Source organism: Pteropus medius, unplaced genomic scaffold (assembly GCF_902729225.1).
Source record: "Pteropus medius unplaced genomic scaffold, Ma_sr-lr_union100, whole genome shotgun sequence".
In the NCBI taxonomy this organism is placed as follows: Eukaryota; Metazoa; Chordata; class Mammalia; order Chiroptera; family Pteropodidae; genus Pteropus; species Pteropus medius.
The window spans coordinates 6,406,395-6,413,530 of NW_024340699.1; the positions used below are offsets into that span (position 1 = coordinate 6,406,395).

Consider the following 7,136-nt stretch of genomic DNA (forward strand, 5'->3'; position numbering starts at 1 on the left):
TACCTTTGAAGTGCTATTTTGTTGTTGTTGTTGTCGTTGTTTGCTTGTTTATTTTTTTCTCTTTTTCCCACAAAAGGCATAATTTTATTAGTGATAGAAACAGTACAAATTTCAAACTAAGCTGTTACTCATTTGAAACATTAAAAAAAAAGGTCCTCGTTTTCAGACGGTTACATCTTTAATTCCATAATAGCACTTACGATATCATTACTTTTGCTCTTCAGGGTTTGAACTGCCTTTGCTCTTGACACATTTGCTTGTGGCATAACCAATTCTATGCCCTTAACTTCCAGAGCTGTTTAATCAACCTCTTCCTCTTCATTCTCTTCTTGTACAGTTGGAGTTTGTGCATTTTCTTCAATGTTTGAGACAGCTTCACCTTGAACTTTGAATTCATCAGCAGTTGCTAGCTGTGCTTGCTGAGATAAATCTTCAATCTTGGCTTCCCCCAAAACTACGTAGGTACCTGTAGCTGGGCTCTGGTAGACATCTAGTTTTGTGATGAAAGAGAGGATATTCTTTGATAGATTGCCAGATAGTGACTCTAGCAACCCCTGTAAGCTGTTGGAGACCCAGTATGGACATAGCCTTCTATACCTTCTTTTCAATCTGGCTCTGTTTTGCTTTACTAACAGGCTCTTCGAAGATTTCAGCTGCTGCTGCCAGCTAGGCTTCTTCTGTGGTTGCCTGTGTGGAATCTTGTTCAAGGATCTGTGGTAGTAATTTATCGCTGTCAAGGTCTGTTCTAGATCCTGTCTCAGTCTGGGACTGTGGCAGCCCCTCCTGTGCAGCAGGGACCACTTCTGTGGCATTTTGTGCAGGGAACGCAGAACCAAGATGATGGCAGAAAGAGAAGGAGCAAAAACATAACCCTCACCTGTTGCAGAAATGCTTGTTTATTTATTTTTTTTTAGTGATGTGGTTAGACCATTTTAGTGAATTTTATTCCCCTTATAATGCACAGCCTTTGAGGTCATTCCTGGGGTACAGCCTTGGTGTGGACACAGTCTCTCTGTGATACCACTGATTGTGGCTGGACTCTCTGACTTTTTCCTTGAGTTTTTTATTAAGCTGTCTGCTTTTGTTGACATCCCACTCAGCCTTTAGCATCCAATAACTGTCAGTGGAATGCTCTATTTAAAAAAAAAAAAAAACAGTGCCTTAGGGCATAACTTGCCCCAGTGTCTGATCCAATTGACTGCAGTCCCCTTGCAGGGTAGTCTATGGATCAAACTTTGAGTCTTGCTCCAGCCCCAAGATAAATCTTAACTACATCTCTTCCTGGTTCTTTCCAGTAAACTTCTACATTATCTACAATTTAGCCATTGCTCTCTTGGAGCTATCAGCTTCTTCATAATTGTTTACCACCAAAATCTCCACCGTTTTTGATGGCACCCTTAAACCTGAACTTCCACACACACTACTCTAAATATGGCTTTATTGGGGAGCTCCTTGACATTCTCTGTTCCGACACCCTGCTTCTTCCTCTAGGCAAAATCTCTGCACATTGCTCTCTAGTTGTGGAAGGGAAAAGTGGGTTTCTTTTCTCAGAATGATACCGCAGCTCTAAGAGTGGGTCACTAAGTGGGAGTGGTAGCCACAAATCTTCTCAGCTCGCTTCTTCTTTTATAGAACCTCCATCTTACTGGTGCACTGTGGTGAAAGTGGCTGGTGCCCACAGTATTCTCAGTCTGCTAGTTCAATAGCAGAGTTTCTGCCCTAAGTGTGGGAGCTTGGTAGAAGGGAGCCCCAGATTTCTCAGATACTCTTGCTTAAAATAGAGCTCTGCAAACAGAGCTCTGGACTATAAAAAATGCTAATGATTGAGCCCTCTCACAGGGAAGCCAAAGTTCTAGATGAGGAGCTGAGAACTTATGCCCTATGTTCTTGTCTACACCTTTACCTATTCTAGGTAGGACTTCTATGCTGAGCTGGGGTGGGGATGACATTCTTAGTTCAAATGCCACAGATTCTTGTTAATAAAGTTTAGTGTGTGTGTGTGTGTATGTGTGTGTGTGTATATATATATACATATATATACACACACACACACACATATATATATATATATGTATATATATATATATATTTCAAATAAATGTTTTTTATTTACTGTATATCCTTAGATAATTTTCACAGATTTTATATAGTTATTTTTCTGGTTGTTTTTAATAGTTTTCACCAGTTAAGTTTGTTTTACTGGGAAGATATTCTGTGTTGCTCCTTGCTCTTCCATTTTTAAACTAATTTTACACTTTTCAATAATAAATTTTAACAATGTACAAAATAATCTTAATGCTATACATTTTGGATTCAATCAACTTGCTATTGTTCAATCTGCCTTCTTTATTATGTAAGGAAGTAGTGTCTTTGTTATGCCTTCTACACGTAGGAGCAGAGATATAGTCTTACTGGTTTCTCAAGTTTCATGCATTTCCACCTGACCTAGAATAACCATGGGACTTTTATGGAAGCAACATGCAAACTTGGGTTTCCTTATAAAAACATTTTTACGAAAGACACTTGACTTTTCCCATAAATATTACCTTTATGCTACTCCTAGACAAAGCTCCCCACAATGTGGATCTCTATTCTGTCCCATGTTACAATTTCATCTTTACTTCAGTAATAAAGGAGATCAAAAGCTGCCTTTTCCATCCAAAAAGTCCAACTTATTAAAAGACATAAACTGTAGGCATTCAACTTTCGAAATCTAGACTGACCTAAAATTTTGTTTTCATTTTTATCTAAATGGGATTTCTGTCCTGTATTTTCAGTTGAATTAAAGAGATTTTATTTTTTCATGGCAGGCACTGACTTTTGAGCAGGTGGGTCAATCACAAGATTTCAGTGGAGCAAAATTTTTATTTTAACATATTTTTTTTCCCAAAGATTTAACCAAAATTTTTTTAACTATCCAAAACGTTTTAAACCAGTAGTTCTTAACTAAGGATGATTTTACCTCCTTTAGACATTTACTGATGTCTAAATCATATCGCTTTTATAATGAAAGTTCTACTGTCATCTGATGGTAGAGGTAAGTGATGCTGTTAAATATTGCACAATACAGAAGAAAACCCTCCATAACAAAAAGTAACAAAATAGTTCAGCCTCAGGTGTCTATAGTGCCAAATTTAAGAAAGCTTAGTTTAGAGAAAAGCAGCAGTTCTCATATCATACAATCCTAAACTTTGTTCTCTGGTACTAAGTACTACTAACCGATTCTTAATTTCTATACCTTTTATATACCTTAGAGATACAGACATTCTAGTTCCATTAATTTGGTGAAATAGTTGGTTTATAACAGTCTCTAGGATACTTTTCCTTATCTTTCCAGAGTAGATGATACAAATTAGCAACCTCCATACCAGTGTCTTTCCCTAGAGAAATGATAGTTGTCACGTATACATGTTAACAAATACTCACCAAGAAAGTACAAATGCAAAACACTTCTAAACAAAAGCAATGATGCTGTTAAAAGCCAGACTCCTGAGTTTCATACTTGATTTCTCCATTTTTTCTCATATCTGAACCATCAGTAAATAAATGGCTTTGGTTTTTTTTTATTGTAGTTAGCCTACAAGATGCCCCAATGATTTTTGCCTCATGGTATTCATATACCCCTCTGCAGTCTCCTCTCATTGAATAGCCTCTGCGACCCTCAGGTATTTCAGAAGTGATAGAGTGTGACTTCCATGGCTGAGTCCCCTTTGTTCTCCTGGATCCCTTGCTTTGGGGGAAACCAACTACATTGCCATGAGGATACTCAGGTAACCTTACAGTGAGGTCCACATGGTGAGGAACTGAAGCTACCTTGCCTCAACCAACACTACATTGCAAGGCGTGTGGATAAGAAACTGTGGAAATGAATTCTCCAGCCCTAGTCAAGCCTTCAGATTGAATACATTTCTGGTCAACATTATGATTGCAACCTCCTGAGAGAGCCTAAAGGAGAACCACACAGCTAAGGTGATTCCAGGTTCCTGTGAACTGTGTGAGATAATAAATGTGGATTAAGCTAAATTTAGGGCAATTTGTTACATAGCACTAAATAACTAATACATCTTTTTTACATTTTTTAATGCATGTNCAGTCAGAAAATCTATGAAGATAATCAGTGTTGCAGATCTAACTGCCTGAACTCTTGGGCCTCTGCAATTCTCCCAGGTAGGAGAATCCCTGTGACGTAAATTCTCCTCAAAACACTTACCTGGGTTCCAGAATGTTACCTCTCTTAGTGGTACACACACCCCACAGTCATTTTCCCCATGGTAAGGAAAGGTCCAGTTGAAAAGGCTCAGGCACATTCAAATGTCTCCACATTGTGCCAAGAGTTATCATTGGTCTATGACCCCTTGATGCTCCAAAGGGAGAACATATTCAGTTTCCATATTCCTCTATATTCTATTTCCCTTTACAGACCTTTTGTCTTATCTTGAAAAATTTTCAATCAGAAATGTTTTAGACCTTCATTTTTTTCACTCATCCCTGTGATCATTGATTAAATTACAGAAGAGATCAAGTTCATAGCAATGAAAACTATAGAAATTAGTAAAGATAACCACCTCTACCCAGAGCAATATCTTAGCCCTAAATGTAATTGTGTGAATTCAAATTGGTATTATCCAGCTCCTATCACCAGCAATATTTAACCCCATTTCCTGCCTAAGCAAAAAGTGCCCTGATCATGGCATGTCTATCACTATGTTGTAATAATATGCTTCTTTAGGTATCTTTCCCATTTCACTTTAAAGTCTCCGAGGAAAGAGACTGTACTCTGTTAATCATTATATACACATCACCTAACTCAATATTTGGCACATACAAGATGATTAATACTCATATTACTACCATAATAAACAAATGAATTGATTGATGAATTAACTACATGGATAAGAACAGTATGACTGACCTTGTTAAAAATCTTATCTTCTTTAAGTTATTATTTTCCTCTTTCTTTTTTAAAGGTCTCAGATTCTAATGTAGTAACTGACAAAGAATTGTGTAATTTTTTTGTTTAAATTTCAAGTTGTTACTCAGTGTTCTGTTTCTAGGACTTTACATACATCTGAGCCTTCTAATGATACACAGTGGGCTCCCACCAGAGTTGTATTATACCTTAGATTCCCCCAAGAAAGTGAAGTTAGAGCATGATTATTATAGAACTAACTCTATACAACATCTGGAAATACAACATTATTCTGGCATGGAATAATTATTTCTTTTAAATATTTCATAAAATAAATAGCACAATATGTTTCTTAAGGGATCACTGTGTTTTTATGAAGATAAAGAGAATATATGTGTTAGGTCATCTCCAACTCAAAGTAACAGTCCATCTTCTAGGTGCCTTATTCATGACCACACTACAGTGAAAACTTTGGTCTCGCAGGATTTTCATTTGGGTCTTTATTTCATGCTCCTGGTTGAGAGCAAGCATCAAAAATTGCTTCACAGTCTTATATGTTGACTAGAAGCTCTCAAAACAGGATGTCTGTAGATTTTTTTAAATGTCAACTAGTGACTTTAAGAAGCGACTTATCTATGAGTTTTTCTAAGCAAATGATCCTCTTCTTCCTGTATTCTGAGCCAACAAGGGTATCATGGCTGTGGTTAAAACTATTGAGTTATCAATTAACCTTCTATGAATCTAATAAAGAATTAATAGGCTAATTGTCCATTTCCCTTTCATACTAAATTGAGTCTTTCTGTTTCCTTCAGTATTGGGCTCTCTTAAAAGTCTGAATACTATTTAGATTATCACAATACCCATAATTCACTTAAGGAAAAGAAAACCAGAGTTAATTTTGCAGTGAATATATCTTATTCTTGTGGGTGGAGAAATACAATGCCTGTGTTATTTCTTAGAAAAAACCTGCTTAAGTAGCACAATACTTTACGATGTAGGGCACAGTTTTCAAATAAATGAATGAATGAATAAATATTGAAATAATTGGCTTTTCTCTTTAGATATTTTACTACTTGCCCTCCTGGTTGGTTGTTATGATTATTTCACTTTCAAAAGTAAAAGGTGATAGTTGGATCATCAGAAAACATGTATTAACTTACAGAGTTTACATGCCTAAATTATCCTATGAATTAGATATAAGGAACAAGTATTAATCTGAGTCTCGGTTCCTTCATACATATACTCACTAATTTAGAAGGAAGATTTTGTTATTAGACCAACCGAATCTGACTGCAGTATTTCCCACTGGGGGAAGCTCAGCCTGTTAACTGTATTACCTGAGCTTCAGTTATTTCATTTATTAAATGGAGATAATTATACCCAATTTAGAGAATTAGTATGAGTTAGATATAATTAAATTAAATAATGCATTTATGTAAATACTATGAATGTGTATTCTGTGCTACTGAGTCAGCTGTGAGTCCTGACAGCCCTATGCCTGAGTGAGATTCCCAGTGTGCTGCCCGCAACAGCCCTGCTGAGCTCCTGTGGACTCGTGTGCATGACTTCTTTTCTGGAGTCAGTCCATTTCATATTTGGTCTTCCTTTTTTCCTGCTGGCTTCTATTTTTCTCAGCATTATTGTCTTTTCTAAAGAACTCTGCCTTCTCACGATAGGCCTAAAATGGGACAGGTTCAGTTTTGTCATGTTTGCCTCCAGTGATGTTACAGGCTAAATTGCTCTAGGACCCACTCGGTTGTCTTTCTGGTGGTCTGGGGTATCCAGAGAGCTCTCCTCCAAAACCATCTTTCAAATGAATCGATTTTACTCGTCACCGTCCCGCTTTCACATCCGTACACAGTAAATGGGAAGACGAGAGTGTGGATGACCTTCCCCCTAGTCTTTAATGACACATCTTTGTTCTTGGTGATCTTTTCTAATTCTCCCATCGCTGCCCTTTTGAGTTGCAGCTTTCTCTTGATTTCTTGGCTGCAGTCTCCATCCAAATCGATGACTGAATCAAGATAGGTAAAATCTTTAATACTTCCAATATCTTTATTGTCTATGTTAAAGTCATGTGTTTTCTTCAGTAGTCAAGATTTTTGTCTTCTTGGTGTTCAAGCTTTGGCATTTCCTTCTTTTCACTTTCATCAGAAGTTGTTTCAGATTATTGCTGTTTTCTGCCAGTAAGACGGTGTCATCTGCACATCTTAAGTTACTGAGAATT

At 37.0% G+C, this 7,136-nt stretch overlaps 1 pseudogene; it reads right to left on the bottom strand.

Moving 5' to 3' along the window:
* Positions 1-170: 170 nt before the first annotated feature.
* Positions 171-6,858, bottom strand: LOC120613566 (nascent polypeptide-associated complex subunit alpha-like; annotated as a pseudogene).
* Positions 6,859-7,136: the final 278 nt, after the last annotated feature.